This window comes from Mytilus trossulus, chromosome 1, assembly GCF_036588685.1.
Source record: "Mytilus trossulus isolate FHL-02 chromosome 1, PNRI_Mtr1.1.1.hap1, whole genome shotgun sequence".
Lineage (NCBI taxonomy): Eukaryota > Metazoa > Mollusca > Bivalvia > Mytilida > Mytilidae > Mytilus > Mytilus trossulus.
The window spans coordinates 4,941,002-4,956,800 of record NC_086373.1 but is presented as its reverse complement, the minus strand read 5'-3'; the positions used below and the strand labels follow the sequence as shown (position 1 = coordinate 4,956,800).

Sequence of the window (15,799 nt, the reverse complement as noted above, 5' to 3'; positions counted from 1 at the left end):
ACCGCCTGGGAATACCGGGTGTTGTAGACATTTTTTGTGTTCTTATAATTTTGCATTTCTAACAAACATATAATTAGTGTAAAGTTTTGCTTCTGAAAAAAAATATTATATATAAATTTTTGACAAAAATGCTACTACCTAACCTTATATATCAAAAATTTTAACACTTCTGTGTCTACGACCATATCACGTTGAAAACACCGGTTCTCGTCCGATCACCGAAGTTAAGCAACGTCGAGCCCGGTTAGTACTTGGATGGGTGACCGCCTGGGAATACCGGGTGTTGTAGACATTTTTTTACGTATAATTTTGTATTCCTACCAAACATAATGGTTCAATATTTTTTTTACTAATTTATTTGGATGTAATATTCAATGTATTTAGCTATCAATGAAGAAAACAGAAAATAAATCATTCATAAATTTATTTAGTTTTCAATACCCATCTGCATGTTGAAATATTTTTAAGTGAAATACATGCACGTCAAGTTATATACACTTAAGAATTCCACTCCTTACACATGCATGTGGCTATATATATATTTTTAAATTAGGTCTTTGAAAGGTCGTCTGTGATAATATGGTATCCGCCATTTGTCGTCATTTGAAATCGCCTCTTTCTTTTTGACCAGGGCTTATATGATTCACATTTTTTCTGAAAGGATTCTAATTAGCAAAAATTCATTATAGCAAAAACAAATAATAAACAATAAATAATAATTATAGTTTGTAAAGTTCCAGTAAAAACTTCGAATATTTGAAACGTCTTTCATCTCGGTCAAGGAAGTCCCGGTTTCGAAGTTTGCCATCTTTGTGTGCTTTCATATCGAAGGCAAAATCTAAATTTCTGGGAAGTCTCTTTATTTCTGTGTATATCTGAAAGCAAAAACATATAAAGAAATGATTTTACTACAAATTTATATCATTTTTACGGCACAATCTAGTTTTTGTGAAATAATACAACACGTTTTCTGATGAAGAATCGCACGAGTGAAATTGACAAGTTGTACATTAATCGTAAATATTTCTTCACTCGTGGTATTTTGTTTAATTCTTATGACATATTCTGAAAGATAAATTCCTGCTGAAAATTTTCGTGTATCATTTATATAACAAAAAGTACAATTTATTTGAAACAAATGATTAAAACTTGTCGAACAAGCACACAGATTTTCTTGTCGATCTGTTTGAATTAGATTGTCATGAAAGTTTAAGGGTGCTCTCGTCGAGGTCCGCGTTAGTTTGATAATTACACACTGTCGGTGATTTTTGCATATCATTGTAATCTGTCGTTCATTCGCACACATCGTTCAACAACCAAAGCCGCAAAATGTCTGACGCACCAGCACCAGTAGTAAAGACCCCAGCTAAGTCACCAAAGAAGAAAGCTGCAGCTAAACCAAAGAAAGTAGCTACTCATCCAAAATACAGCGAGATGGTCGGAAAGGCTATATCTGCTTTGAAAGAGCGTGGAGGCTCCAGCCGTCAAGCCATCCTCAAGTATATCTTAGCAAACTTCAGCGTTGGTAGCGATGCAAAAACAGTCAACACTCACTTGAAGTTAGCTCTGAAATCAGGAGTGAAGAGCAATAGCTTGAAACAGTCGAAGGGTACCGGCGCTTCTGGAAGCTTTAAGATTGGGGAAGTAGCTAAACCAGCTAAGAAACCAGCAAAGAAAGTAGTTAAACCTAAAGCAGCCAAGCCAAAGAAGGCAAAGACACCTACCAAAAAGACTGCCGCAAAGAAACCTGCAGCAAAGAAACCAGCAGGTGAAAAGAAAGCAGCTAAACCAAAAGCAAAGAAGCCAGCTGCAAAGAAACCTGCTGCAAAACCTGCTGCCAAATCTGCAAAGAAAGCCACAAAATCTCCCAAGAAGACAAAGGCTGCAGCTAAACCAAAGAAGGCAAAGACACCAAAGAAGAAGTAAATGAAGGAAGCATGATGCTTTTAAAGCTTAAACAGCCCTTTTAAGGGCTACCAAAATTTTTCAAAAAGAATCTGAAATTGTTGCATGGTATTAGTCACAAATAAAATATAGCTTGTCCCATTTTCTAAATCTCTCTTTCTTCTCTGCAATTTATTTCTACTACATGTGAACTTGCTAAGTTTTACTATCTTCCACTCTGGATCGTGCAGTAAATATTTAGTTTTGCTTCTATCTTAAACCCGAAAAAAAATCTTTTTATACAAATTCTTGATCTGTTCAAAATTGCTACTTCCTAACTTTATATATCAAAAAATTTAACACTTCTGTGTCTACGACCATATCACGTTGAAAACACCGGTTCTCGTCCGATCACCGAAGTTAAGCAACGTCGAGCCCGGTTAGTACTTGGATGGGTGACCGCCTGGGAATACCGGGTGTTGTAGACATTTTTTGTGTTCTTATAATTTTGCATTTCTAACAAACATATAATTAGTGTAAAGTTTTGCTTCTGAAAAAAAATATTATATATAAATTTTTGACAAAAATGCTACTACCTAACCTTATATATCAAAAATTTTAACACTTCTGTGTCTACGACCATATCACGTTGAAAACACCGGTTCTCGTCCGATCACCGAAGTTAAGCAACGTCGAGCCCGGTTAGTACTTGGATGGGTGACCGCCTGGGAATACCGGGTGTTGTAGACATTTTTTTACGTATAATTTTGTATTCCTACCAAACATAATGGTTCAATATTTTTTTTACTAATTTATTTGGATGTAATATTCAATGTATTTAGCTATCAATGAAGAAAACAGAAAATAAATCATTCATAAATTTATTTAGTTTTCAATACCCATCTGCATGTTGAAATATTTTTAAGTGAAATACATGCACGTCAAGTTATATACACTTAAGAATTCCACTCCTTACACATGCATGTGGCTATATATATATTTTTAAATTAGGTCTTTGAAAGGTCGTCTGTGATAATATGGTATCCGCCATTTGTCGTCATTTGAAATCGCCTCTTTCTTTTTGACCAGGGCTTATATGATTCACATTTTTTCTGAAAGGATTCTAATTAGCAAAAATTCATTATAGCAAAAACAAATAATAAACAATAAATAATAATTATAGTTTGTAAAGTTCCAGTAAAAACTTCGAATATTTGAAACGTCTTTCATCTCGGTCAAGGAAGTCCCGGTTTCGAAGTTTGCCATCTTTGTGTGCTTTCATATCGAAGGCAAAATCTAAATTTCTGGGAAGTCTCTTTATTTCTGTGTATATCTGAAAGCAAAAACATATAAAGAAATGATTTTACTACAAATTTATATCATTTTTACGGCACAATCTAGTTTTTGTGAAATAATACAACACGTTTTCTGATGAAGAATCGCACGAGTGAAATTGACAAGTTGTACATTAATCGTAAATATTTCTTCACTCGTGGTATTTTGTTTAATTCTTATGACATATTCTGAAAGATAAATTCCTGCTGAAAATTTTCGTGTATCATTTATATAACAAAAAGTACAATTTATTTGAAACAAATGATTAAAACTTGTCGAACAAGCACACAGATTTTCTTGTCGATCTGTTTGAATTAGATTGTCATGAAAGTTTAAGGGTGCTCTCGTCGAGGTCCGCGTTAGTTTGATAATTACACACTGTCGGTGATTTTTGCATATCATTGTAATCTGTCGTTCATTCGCACACATCGTTCAACAACCAAAGCCGCAAAATGTCTGACGCACCAGCACCAGTAGTAAAGACCCCAGCTAAGTCACCAAAGAAGAAAGCTGCAGCTAAACCAAAGAAAGTAGCTACTCATCCAAAATACAGCGAGATGGTCGGAAAGGCTATATCTGCTTTGAAAGAGCGTGGAGGCTCCAGCCGTCAAGCCATCCTCAAGTATATCTTAGCAAACTTCAGCGTTGGTAGCGATGCAAAAACAGTCAACACTCACTTGAAGTTAGCTCTGAAATCAGGAGTGAAGAGCAATAGCTTGAAACAGTCGAAGGGTACCGGCGCTTCTGGAAGCTTTAAGATTGGGGAAGTAGCTAAACCAGCTAAGAAACCAGCAAAGAAAGTAGTTAAACCTAAAGCAGCCAAGCCAAAGAAGGCAAAGACACCTACCAAAAAGACTGCCGCAAAGAAACCTGCAGCAAAGAAACCAGCAGGTGAAAAGAAAGCAGCTAAACCAAAAGCAAAGAAGCCAGCTGCAAAGAAACCTGCTGCAAAACCTGCTGCCAAATCTGCAAAGAAAGCCACAAAATCTCCCAAGAAGACAAAGGCTGCAGCTAAACCAAAGAAGGCAAAGACACCAAAGAAGAAGTAAATGAAGGAAGCATGATGCTTTTAAAGCTTAAACAGCCCTTTTAAGGGCTACCAAAATTTTTCAAAAAGAATCTGAAATTGTTGCATGGTATTAGTCACAAATAAAATATAGCTTGTCCCATTTTCTAAATCTCTCTTTCTTCTCTGCAATTTATTTCTACTACATGTGAACTTGCTAAGTTTTACTATCTTCCACTCTGGATCGTGCAGTAAATATTTAGTTTTGCTTCTATCTTAAACCCGAAAAAAAATCTTTTTATACAAATTCTTGATCTGTTCAAAATTGCTACTTCCTAACTTTATATATCAAAAAATTTAACACTTCTGTGTCTACGACCATATCACGTTGAAAACACCGGTTCTCGTCCGATCACCGAAGTTAAGCAACGTCGAGCCCGGTTAGTACTTGGATGGGTGACCGCCTGGGAATACCGGGTGTTGTAGACATTTTTTGTGTTCTTATAATTTTGCATTTCTAACAAACATATAATTAGTGTAAAGTTTTGCTTCTGAAAAAAAATATTATATATAAATTTTTGACAAAAATGCTACTACCTAACCTTATATATCAAAAATTTTAACACTTCTGTGTCTACGACCATATCACGTTGAAAACACCGGTTCTCGTCCGATCACCGAAGTTAAGCAACGTCGAGCCCGGTTAGTACTTGGATGGGTGACCGCCTGGGAATACCGGGTGTTGTAGACATTTTTTTACGTATAATTTTGTATTCCTACCAAACATAATGGTTCAATATTTTTTTTACTAATTTATTTGGATGTAATATTCAATGTATTTAGCTATCAATGAAGAAAACAGAAAATAAATCATTCATAAATTTATTTAGTTTTCAATACCCATCTGCATGTTGAAATATTTTTAAGTGAAATACATGCACGTCAAGTTATATACACTTAAGAATTCCACTCCTTACACATGCATGTGGCTATATATATATTTTTAAATTAGGTCTTTGAAAGGTCGTCTGTGATAATATGGTATCCGCCATTTGTCGTCATTTGAAATCGCCTCTTTCTTTTTGACCAGGGCTTATATGATTCACATTTTTTCTGAAAGGATTCTAATTAGCAAAAATTCATTATAGCAAAAACAAATAATAAACAATAAATAATAATTATAGTTTGTAAAGTTCCAGTAAAAACTTCGAATATTTGAAACGTCTTTCATCTCGGTCAAGGAAGTCCCGGTTTCGAAGTTTGCCATCTTTGTGTGCTTTCATATCGAAGGCAAAATCTAAATTTCTGGGAAGTCTCTTTATTTCTGTGTATATCTGAAAGCAAAAACATATAAAGAAATGATTTTACTACAAATTTATATCATTTTTACGGCACAATCTAGTTTTTGTGAAATAATACAACACGTTTTCTGATGAAGAATCGCACGAGTGAAATTGACAAGTTGTACATTAATCGTAAATATTTCTTCACTCGTGGTATTTTGTTTAATTCTTATGACATATTCTGAAAGATAAATTCCTGCTGAAAATTTTCGTGTATCATTTATATAACAAAAAGTACAATTTATTTGAAACAAATGATTAAAACTTGTCGAACAAGCACACAGATTTTCTTGTCGATCTGTTTGAATTAGATTGTCATGAAAGTTTAAGGGTGCTCTCGTCGAGGTCCGCGTTAGTTTGATAATTACACACTGTCGGTGATTTTTGCATATCATTGTAATCTGTCGTTCATTCGCACACATCGTTCAACAACCAAAGCCGCAAAATGTCTGACGCACCAGCACCAGTAGTAAAGACCCCAGCTAAGTCACCAAAGAAGAAAGCTGCAGCTAAACCAAAGAAAGTAGCTACTCATCCAAAATACAGCGAGATGGTCGGAAAGGCTATATCTGCTTTGAAAGAGCGTGGAGGCTCCAGCCGTCAAGCCATCCTCAAGTATATCTTAGCAAACTTCAGCGTTGGTAGCGATGCAAAAACAGTCAACACTCACTTGAAGTTAGCTCTGAAATCAGGAGTGAAGAGCAATAGCTTGAAACAGTCGAAGGGTACCGGCGCTTCTGGAAGCTTTAAGATTGGGGAAGTAGCTAAACCAGCTAAGAAACCAGCAAAGAAAGTAGTTAAACCTAAAGCAGCCAAGCCAAAGAAGGCAAAGACACCTACCAAAAAGACTGCCGCAAAGAAACCTGCAGCAAAGAAACCAGCAGGTGAAAAGAAAGCAGCTAAACCAAAAGCAAAGAAGCCAGCTGCAAAGAAACCTGCTGCAAAACCTGCTGCCAAATCTGCAAAGAAAGCCACAAAATCTCCCAAGAAGACAAAGGCTGCAGCTAAACCAAAGAAGGCAAAGACACCAAAGAAGAAGTAAATGAAGGAAGCATGATGCTTTTAAAGCTTAAACAGCCCTTTTAAGGGCTACCAAAATTTTTCAAAAAGAATCTGAAATTGTTGCATGGTATTAGTCACAAATAAAATATAGCTTGTCCCATTTTCTAAATCTCTCTTTCTTCTCTGCAATTTATTTCTACTACATGTGAACTTGCTAAGTTTTACTATCTTCCACTCTGGATCGTGCAGTAAATATTTAGTTTTGCTTCTATCTTAAACCCGAAAAAAAATCTTTTTATACAAATTCTTGATCTGTTCAAAATTGCTACTTCCTAACTTTATATATCAAAAAATTTAACACTTCTGTGTCTACGACCATATCACGTTGAAAACACCGGTTCTCGTCCGATCACCGAAGTTAAGCAACGTCGAGCCCGGTTAGTACTTGGATGGGTGACCGCCTGGGAATACCGGGTGTTGTAGACATTTTTTGTGTTCTTATAATTTTGCATTTCTAACAAACATATAATTAGTGTAAAGTTTTGCTTCTGAAAAAAAATATTATATATAAATTTTTGACAAAAATGCTACTACCTAACCTTATATATCAAAAATTTTAACACTTCTGTGTCTACGACCATATCACGTTGAAAACACCGGTTCTCGTCCGATCACCGAAGTTAAGCAACGTCGAGCCCGGTTAGTACTTGGATGGGTGACCGCCTGGGAATACCGGGTGTTGTAGACATTTTTTTACGTATAATTTTGTATTCCTACCAAACATAATGGTTCAATATTTTTTTTACTAATTTATTTGGATGTAATATTCAATGTATTTAGCTATCAATGAAGAAAACAGAAAATAAATCATTCATAAATTTATTTAGTTTTCAATACCCATCTGCATGTTGAAATATTTTTAAGTGAAATACATGCACGTCAAGTTATATACACTTAAGAATTCCACTCCTTACACATGCATGTGGCTATATATATATTTTTAAATTAGGTCTTTGAAAGGTCGTCTGTGATAATATGGTATCCGCCATTTGTCGTCATTTGAAATCGCCTCTTTCTTTTTGACCAGGGCTTATATGATTCACATTTTTTCTGAAAGGATTCTAATTAGCAAAAATTCATTATAGCAAAAACAAATAATAAACAATAAATAATAATTATAGTTTGTAAAGTTCCAGTAAAAACTTCGAATATTTGAAACGTCTTTCATCTCGGTCAAGGAAGTCCCGGTTTCGAAGTTTGCCATCTTTGTGTGCTTTCATATCGAAGGCAAAATCTAAATTTCTGGGAAGTCTCTTTATTTCTGTGTATATCTGAAAGCAAAAACATATAAAGAAATGATTTTACTACAAATTTATATCATTTTTACGGCACAATCTAGTTTTTGTGAAATAATACAACACGTTTTCTGATGAAGAATCGCACGAGTGAAATTGACAAGTTGTACATTAATCGTAAATATTTCTTCACTCGTGGTATTTTGTTTAATTCTTATGACATATTCTGAAAGATAAATTCCTGCTGAAAATTTTCGTGTATCATTTATATAACAAAAAGTACAATTTATTTGAAACAAATGATTAAAACTTGTCGAACAAGCACACAGATTTTCTTGTCGATCTGTTTGAATTAGATTGTCATGAAAGTTTAAGGGTGCTCTCGTCGAGGTCCGCGTTAGTTTGATAATTACACACTGTCGGTGATTTTTGCATATCATTGTAATCTGTCGTTCATTCGCACACATCGTTCAACAACCAAAGCCGCAAAATGTCTGACGCACCAGCACCAGTAGTAAAGACCCCAGCTAAGTCACCAAAGAAGAAAGCTGCAGCTAAACCAAAGAAAGTAGCTACTCATCCAAAATACAGCGAGATGGTCGGAAAGGCTATATCTGCTTTGAAAGAGCGTGGAGGCTCCAGCCGTCAAGCCATCCTCAAGTATATCTTAGCAAACTTCAGCGTTGGTAGCGATGCAAAAACAGTCAACACTCACTTGAAGTTAGCTCTGAAATCAGGAGTGAAGAGCAATAGCTTGAAACAGTCGAAGGGTACCGGCGCTTCTGGAAGCTTTAAGATTGGGGAAGTAGCTAAACCAGCTAAGAAACCAGCAAAGAAAGTAGTTAAACCTAAAGCAGCCAAGCCAAAGAAGGCAAAGACACCTACCAAAAAGACTGCCGCAAAGAAACCTGCAGCAAAGAAACCAGCAGGTGAAAAGAAAGCAGCTAAACCAAAAGCAAAGAAGCCAGCTGCAAAGAAACCTGCTGCAAAACCTGCTGCCAAATCTGCAAAGAAAGCCACAAAATCTCCCAAGAAGACAAAGGCTGCAGCTAAACCAAAGAAGGCAAAGACACCAAAGAAGAAGTAAATGAAGGAAGCATGATGCTTTTAAAGCTTAAACAGCCCTTTTAAGGGCTACCAAAATTTTTCAAAAAGAATCTGAAATTGTTGCATGGTATTAGTCACAAATAAAATATAGCTTGTCCCATTTTCTAAATCTCTCTTTCTTCTCTGCAATTTATTTCTACTACATGTGAACTTGCTAAGTTTTACTATCTTCCACTCTGGATCGTGCAGTAAATATTTAGTTTTGCTTCTATCTTAAACCCGAAAAAAAATCTTTTTATACAAATTCTTGATCTGTTCAAAATTGCTACTTCCTAACTTTATATATCAAAAAATTTAACACTTCTGTGTCTACGACCATATCACGTTGAAAACACCGGTTCTCGTCCGATCACCGAAGTTAAGCAACGTCGAGCCCGGTTAGTACTTGGATGGGTGACCGCCTGGGAATACCGGGTGTTGTAGACATTTTTTGTGTTCTTATAATTTTGCATTTCTAACAAACATATAATTAGTGTAAAGTTTTGCTTCTGAAAAAAAATATTATATATAAATTTTTGACAAAAATGCTACTACCTAACCTTATATATCAAAAATTTTAACACTTCTGTGTCTACGACCATATCACGTTGAAAACACCGGTTCTCGTCCGATCACCGAAGTTAAGCAACGTCGAGCCCGGTTAGTACTTGGATGGGTGACCGCCTGGGAATACCGGGTGTTGTAGACATTTTTTTACGTATAATTTTGTATTCCTACCAAACATAATGGTTCAATATTTTTTTTACTAATTTATTTGGATGTAATATTCAATGTATTTAGCTATCAATGAAGAAAACAGAAAATAAATCATTCATAAATTTATTTAGTTTTCAATACCCATCTGCATGTTGAAATATTTTTAAGTGAAATACATGCACGTCAAGTTATATACACTTAAGAATTCCACTCCTTACACATGCATGTGGCTATATATATATTTTTAAATTAGGTCTTTGAAAGGTCGTCTGTGATAATATGGTATCCGCCATTTGTCGTCATTTGAAATCGCCTCTTTCTTTTTGACCAGGGCTTATATGATTCACATTTTTTCTGAAAGGATTCTAATTAGCAAAAATTCATTATAGCAAAAACAAATAATAAACAATAAATAATAATTATAGTTTGTAAAGTTCCAGTAAAAACTTCGAATATTTGAAACGTCTTTCATCTCGGTCAAGGAAGTCCCGGTTTCGAAGTTTGCCATCTTTGTGTGCTTTCATATCGAAGGCAAAATCTAAATTTCTGGGAAGTCTCTTTATTTCTGTGTATATCTGAAAGCAAAAACATATAAAGAAATGATTTTACTACAAATTTATATCATTTTTACGGCACAATCTAGTTTTTGTGAAATAATACAACACGTTTTCTGATGAAGAATCGCACGAGTGAAATTGACAAGTTGTACATTAATCGTAAATATTTCTTCACTCGTGGTATTTTGTTTAATTCTTATGACATATTCTGAAAGATAAATTCCTGCTGAAAATTTTCGTGTATCATTTATATAACAAAAAGTACAATTTATTTGAAACAAATGATTAAAACTTGTCGAACAAGCACACAGATTTTCTTGTCGATCTGTTTGAATTAGATTGTCATGAAAGTTTAAGGGTGCTCTCGTCGAGGTCCGCGTTAGTTTGATAATTACACACTGTCGGTGATATCATTGGTAGTGAGTCCAATGGTGTCACACACATGCATTTAGTTACTGAGCACTGATTGTTATTTATATGTAAACTTAGTTTCTTACTTTATGTACAGGCATTGATATTTCAGATATTTCAGCTATTTATTTAGATATTACATTAAGATATTTATATACAGGTTGTGTAAACTTAGGTTCAAAAAATTTTCTACTATTTTTTTTTTTTTTTTTTTTTTTTTTTTTATATATATATTTAGTCACGCTTCTTCTCCAATAGGGAGTAGTAGTTTGGTAATTTAAGTATGTCTGATTCAGAAGACATTACTGTGATAGAACGATTTATTGATGGTCTCCATGAAAAAGTTATGGACAGAACTTATATGTCCCAAAATTTAATTAATATGGATACAGGTTCAGAAACATCAGAATTAGAGAGTGAATCAGATATTGGCCAAGACCCATGGCAATATCAAAAAAGTAAAAGGAAACGTGTTAACAGTCAACAACACGACTCTTATAGTAGTGTGTTACAGGATACTGTAAAAAGGGCCCCCGTTAAAAGACTAATTAATAGTCCAAAACAGCCTAAAAAATATGTGTTAATAGTTTCTAATAGAGACGAAAAACTTGGATTAAAAAATCCAATACAAATACAAAAACTAATGAGTTCTTCTGTAGGTATTGTAAAAGAGCTCGGGGCAACAAGAACTGGTCATTTAATGGTTGTTTGTTTTGATAAACACCAGTTCAATCAATTGTCCAAACTTACACATCTAGGACAATGGTCAGTAAATGTGTTTCAGCCTAAATCGCTGAACACTACTATAGGTTGTATTTACAATGTTTCACTTGATATAGAAGAATCAGATTTACAGGACATTCTAGAGAAACAACAGGTCAGTCGATTTCAGAGACTAACATATTATGACATTAATACTAAAACTAGGGTTCCGTCAAAAACTCTAAAACTGTTTTTTAACACAACAGAGTTACCATCCAGAGTGTTGATAGGTTTTAAGAGTCACAAAACAAAACTCTTTGTTCCAAAACCAACTCAATGTTTTAAATGTCAGGGTTTTGGACATATGCAAAGAGAATGTAGAAATAGTGTAAAATGTGTAAGGTGTGGGGAAGACCATAAAGATAGGGAGTGTAAAGTTAAGGCTAAATGTGCAAATTGCAACGGTGACCACCCAGCTACGAGTAAAGATTGCCCAAAGAAAATACAAAATGAAAAAATAATAAAAAGAGTGTGTAAAGAAAAATGCTCAGTTAAAGAAGCAAGAACACATGTTCTTAAAGAGTCAAAACAAAATCCTTTACAGGGTAAAAAGGAAAACCTTCCTAAAGAGCATGAAAAGATTTCTCTAACAAAGGGCTTATTTCAACAGCTCACAGAGTTTGACAATTTTATTCTCTTAATAATTATGACAGCAATACAGGTTCCAACATTATCTGATAATGAACAAAAAGTCAGTGTTGTAGCTGACATGGTATTAGAATTGCTTGGTGTACACGTTAACCAAGAATATATACTAGATAAACTTACATTAATAAACTAAGTTTTATTTATACTTGTATTTAATAATGAAATATATACTATTTACATTCATGTCAATTATAATGTATACTTTAATCATACTCATGGCTTTACAACTTAGTTTGGCACATTGGAACTGTCAGGGAATTCGGTCACACATACCGGAGTTTATATGGCACTTAAACAATATTAAAGATACGCCAAATATTTTATGTTTTCAAGAAACTTTTTGTAATCTCGAAAAAGATTACCCTGAAATACCAGGTTACACACTCGCAACATTCTCAAGTCGAGGTGTTAACAGAGGTGGAACAGCCATTTATGTTAAACAATATATTAACTATAGTACAGTTGATTTTCAGAGTACATTTGAAACTTCTGCAATTTATATTATACATAATAGTAAGAAATTACTGATACTTAATTTATATGACCCTAAATTAGACACTAAATATGAAGACTATGATACTCTTCTTAGTCAAATTACAACAGAATACATATTATGTGGTGACTTTAATGCTCACCATACATTATGGGGGAAAAGAATCGATACTAAAGGTAGAGAACTTTTTAAGTGTATTCAAGATAATAATATATGTCTTTTAAACGAAGGATCAGGAACAAGACTGAATCCGATTAATTTAGAAACATCATGTTTAGATCTGACTTTTTGTAGTCCTAATATTGGACAAAAAATTAATTGGTTGGTAGATCAACATTCCACCTTTGGAAGTGATCATTTTTGTGTGTACATTGATTCTAATATATATATTGGTGATTACAACAGTGATTTCTCCCCTAAATGGAATTTTAAGAGAGCAAATTGGAAAAGCTTCACGAAAGAATGTGACATTAAATTTACAGAGAATTTAATTACAGATGATATACAGCAAACTAACAATACATTAACCACTGAATTGATTAATATAGCATGTACCCATATTCCTATTAAGAAATTTCATAAAACAAACAAACCTTGTGTTCCTTGGTGGACAAAGGAATGTACTTCAGCTATAAAAGCTAGAAACAAAGCTAGAAATAGAGCAAGACATACTGGAAATGGCAATGATTTTAAAATTTATAAAGATAAAGAAAGATTTTGTAAAAAAGTATTAAAAGATACACAGGACAACCATTGGTCAAATTACTGTACTAGTCTCAATTGTAATAATAATATTTCAGATCTATGGCATAATGTAAAAAAGATGTTAGGGAAGATAAGTACTAGGACAAACATTCCTATTCTGAAATATTTTAATAGATTTATTACAGATACGAAAGAAAAAGCAAACGTATTTGCAGAAAATTACTGCAAAGTCAGTAGTACATCAAATTACAATAACGACTTCAAAGAATTTAAGACTAAAACAGAAAAAGAAGAGATAAATGATTTTATTGAATATTACAAAATTAATACAGATTGTTTTAATGAAAAATTTACATTGCAAGAATTTAAAGATGCAATAGCTGATACTAATGATAGCTCGCCGGGAAAAGATAGAACAACTTATAGTATGTTTCGCCATTTATCTAATAAAACCTTAAGCATATTTTTACTATTTATTAATAAAATTTGGATGTTACAAGAACTTCCAAATGAATGGAAACATTCAACAATTATTCCTAGTTTTAAACATGGTAAAGATCCCAGTGATCCATTATCATATAGACCTATTGCATTAACTTCTAATTTTAATAAGATAATGGAAAAAATGGTTAACAACAGATTAACATGGTTTCTGGAAAAAAATAATATATTTAACCCGAATCAAAACGGTTATAGAAAAAATAAAAGTACGATACAGCAATGTATACGTCTAGAAAATGCAATACAGAAATCTTTTGCTAAAAAACACATATTAGTTGGAATATTTATTGATTTCCAAAAAGCTTTCGATATGTTATGGAAACATGGTTTATTAAAAAAAATGAAAAAAATGGGTCTTAAAGGCAACATGCTTGCTTATGTTAATAATTTTCTCTCAGATAGAGTATTGCAGGTTAAGATAAACAACACTTTTTCAGATATTTTTGTTTTAGAAAATGGTACCCCCCAGGGAAGTTGTATAAGTCCAACGCTTTTTAACATTATGGTTAATGACATGTCAGACTGTTTAAAAAATTGTGAAATGTCACAATTTGCAGATGATGGGGCAATTTGGAAATCTGGACCATCATTAAAATTTTTACAAAAAAAAATTCAAGAAGACTTGAATAGTATAAGCAAATGGTGCTCAAATTGGGGTTTTTTACTTTCACCTTCAAAAACAGTCACAGTTATTTTTTCTAGGAAATCAAATTGTAATAATATTATATTAAAAATAGGAAATCACATTTTAGAAGTTGTTAAAGAAGTTAAATTTCTTGGAATTATTTTTGATAGATATCTTACTTGGAATAGTCATGTTCAGTATATTAATACAAGATGTACAAAAATTTTAAACTGTATGAAACTTTTAACGGGAACGAAATGGGGAGCAACAAGTTATACTCTAAGAAAAATTTATATTGCTTTAATAAGATCAAAAATTGACTATGGTTGTGAGGTTTACAATACAGCCTCTGCATCTATTAAGAAAATTTTAGATAAGGTACAAACACAATCTCTACGTTTATGTACAGGTTCTATGAAGTCAGCTTCATTAAAAGCACTTCAGGTGGAAATGGGAGACCCTCCTTACGAAATCAGAAGAAAAGCGTTAATAACAAAATCATATTTAAATATTTCTACTTTCGAAAACAACCATCCAGCCAAAAAATCAATTCAAGATACTGCTACTTTTGAATTTTATAGTAAAACTGTTAAACGTAAACCATTTACATTAATTGCAAAAGATACTCTAAAAGGAAATAATTTTTCAGAAAATAATGTAGTTATATATAGAGAAAGTCCAATCCCCCCATGGCATTTTACAGTACCTATAGTAAACACGTATTTAAAAGATTACATTTCTAAAAAGGATTTACCCCATTTAATTAAAAGTGAAGCCAATATCATGATAGATACTCAATATAAACACCATTTAAAAGTATTCACTGACGGGTCAAAAGATCCAAATAGCAATGCTGGTTGTGCCTTTGTCATTCCAGAGTTAAAAATCAATAAGGGATTTAAGTTGAACAATCACCTTTCTATTTTTATGTGTGAATTGACAGCAATTTATTTATGTATATCATGGTTACAAGACTTTTTACCTTTTAACGTTGTGATTTTTGTAGACTCTTTATCAGCGCTTCAAGCACTGAAAATACCTTTAAACAAGATAAGAAATCAATTCTTACTTGACATTCATTTTTTACTAAGATCATTGTATCATTCAGGTACAAATATAATTTTTGAATGGATACCAAGTCATGTAGGAATACAAGGCAATGAGTTGGCTGATTTTCATGCTAAACAGGCATTAAGTTTTCAAAATATTTATATCTTTGTACCGTTGTTCAAAGATGATTTTAAAACATTGTGTAAAAATTTAATGAAAAAAATGTGGCAAGAAGAATGGGATAAAGAGAAAGATAGAGCAATGTATCAAATAAGTCCAAAAATTAATTTTGACATAAAAATACCAAAAATGTCCAGATACAGAGAAAGACTAATTTTTAAATTAAGAACTGGTTATATACCATTGAACAAACATCTTT

The 15,799-nt window shown here is 33.2% G+C and overlaps 9 non-coding genes across 9 annotated transcripts; all 9 read left to right on the top strand.

Annotated features, from left to right (window-relative positions):
• Positions 1-173: 173 nt before the first annotated feature.
• Positions 174-292, top strand: LOC134699828 (5S ribosomal RNA). The gene has a single exon (XR_010103682.1). It is a non-coding gene; the product is annotated as a 5S ribosomal RNA (ribosomal RNA).
• A 1,961-nt stretch (positions 293-2,253) lies between these two features.
• LOC134699820 (5S ribosomal RNA) lies at positions 2,254-2,372 on the top strand. Its single transcript, XR_010103681.1, has one exon. It is a non-coding gene; the product is annotated as a 5S ribosomal RNA (ribosomal RNA).
• Positions 2,373-2,515: 143 nt separating this feature from the next.
• On the top strand, positions 2,516-2,634 carry LOC134699812 (5S ribosomal RNA). The gene has a single exon (XR_010103680.1). It is a non-coding gene; the product is annotated as a 5S ribosomal RNA (ribosomal RNA).
• Positions 2,635-4,595: 1,961 nt separating this feature from the next.
• LOC134699806 (5S ribosomal RNA) lies at positions 4,596-4,714 on the top strand. Its single transcript, XR_010103678.1, has one exon. It is a non-coding gene; the product is annotated as a 5S ribosomal RNA (ribosomal RNA).
• Positions 4,715-4,857: 143 nt separating this feature from the next.
• LOC134699800 (5S ribosomal RNA) lies at positions 4,858-4,976 on the top strand. Its single transcript, XR_010103676.1, has one exon. It is a non-coding gene; the product is annotated as a 5S ribosomal RNA (ribosomal RNA).
• Positions 4,977-6,937: 1,961 nt separating this feature from the next.
• LOC134699794 (5S ribosomal RNA) lies at positions 6,938-7,056 on the top strand. Its single transcript, XR_010103674.1, has one exon. It is a non-coding gene; the product is annotated as a 5S ribosomal RNA (ribosomal RNA).
• Positions 7,057-7,199: 143 nt separating this feature from the next.
• Positions 7,200-7,318, top strand: LOC134699786 (5S ribosomal RNA). The gene has a single exon (XR_010103672.1). It is a non-coding gene; the product is annotated as a 5S ribosomal RNA (ribosomal RNA).
• A 1,961-nt stretch (positions 7,319-9,279) lies between these two features.
• On the top strand, positions 9,280-9,398 carry LOC134699779 (5S ribosomal RNA). The gene has a single exon (XR_010103670.1). It is a non-coding gene; the product is annotated as a 5S ribosomal RNA (ribosomal RNA).
• A 143-nt stretch (positions 9,399-9,541) lies between these two features.
• On the top strand, positions 9,542-9,660 carry LOC134699764 (5S ribosomal RNA). Its single transcript, XR_010103662.1, has one exon. It is a non-coding gene; the product is annotated as a 5S ribosomal RNA (ribosomal RNA).
• The last annotated feature ends 6,139 nt before the right edge of the window (positions 9,661-15,799 follow it).